The 954-nt window shown below is 38.9% G+C and overlaps 1 pseudogene; it reads right to left on the bottom strand.

Moving 5' to 3' along the window:
* Positions 1-22: 22 nt before the first annotated feature.
* LOC101577585 lies at positions 23-565 on the bottom strand (annotated as a pseudogene).
* Positions 566-954: the final 389 nt, after the last annotated feature.

Raw genomic sequence — 954 nt, 5'->3', positions numbered from 1 at the left:
AGCAGGAGACACAACACGGGCCTCAACAGAGGCTGGTCTTTTTCATGATGCTCAGGAACTCCTGCTTGTTGACCTTTCTGTCTCCATCTCGGTTGGCTTCCTCAATCATCTCTTGAATTTCTTAATTGGTCAGGTTCCCGCCCAGCTCCTTGGCCAGGCACTTCAGATTTCTGAACAATGTTGTCCTAGTTTCATCATCACTGAAGAGCTTAAAAGCTTTCAGGATTTCTTTTTTTATTACTATTTTTTTAGGATTTCTTCTTTGGTATCTTTCTCAGACATTTTCTGAGTCATCACAGTCAGAAAGTCACTGAAGTTCACTTTGCCTGTCCCCTCATCAATTTCGCTTGTCATTTTCTTGATTTCTTCTTTCTTGGGCTCAAAGCCCAGGGCTCTCATTGCCACCTTTAATTCCTTTACATCCGAGTCCCATCTGCATCAAAGAAATCAAAAGCTTCCTGGATTTCCCATTTCTGCTCTTCAGTCAGCTCTGGTTTAGGACTCATCCTTTTTTTTTTTTTTCAGCACTTGACATCATGTTTGCATTTTTAAAACTGGAGGGCATTGCAGCCAGACTCCAGGGCTGTTGTTAAGGTAACAGTATTCCTGATTTTTGAGGGAAAATTTTCAGTTTTTGTCCAATTCTTATGGTGTTGGTTGCAAGCTATAAGCTGTTTTCATCAGACTGATATAAGGTTCTTCTCTACCTATCTCCATTTTTTTAAAATCATGAAACAAATTCAAAATTATGCTAAAGGCTCTTTCTAGGCCTATTGAGATGATTATGTGATTTTTGCCCTTGCTTTTTGTTTTTTTCAGAACTGGGGATTGAACTCAGGCATTTGTGCTTACCAGCCAAATGCTTATTCTATAGAGCTCTCTCCCTGACCCTTGTTTTTTGTAATATTATTACATTTACTGATTTATTCTAGTCAGTGTCTTATTTTTCTGTTG

Source organism: Octodon degus, unplaced genomic scaffold (assembly GCF_000260255.1).
Source record: "Octodon degus isolate 3935 unplaced genomic scaffold, OctDeg1.0 scaffold00059, whole genome shotgun sequence".
Taxonomy (NCBI): Eukaryota; Metazoa; Chordata; class Mammalia; order Rodentia; family Octodontidae; genus Octodon; species Octodon degus.
Note: the sequence above shows the minus strand (reverse complement) of the source record. Positions and strands in the feature narration are given on the sequence as shown.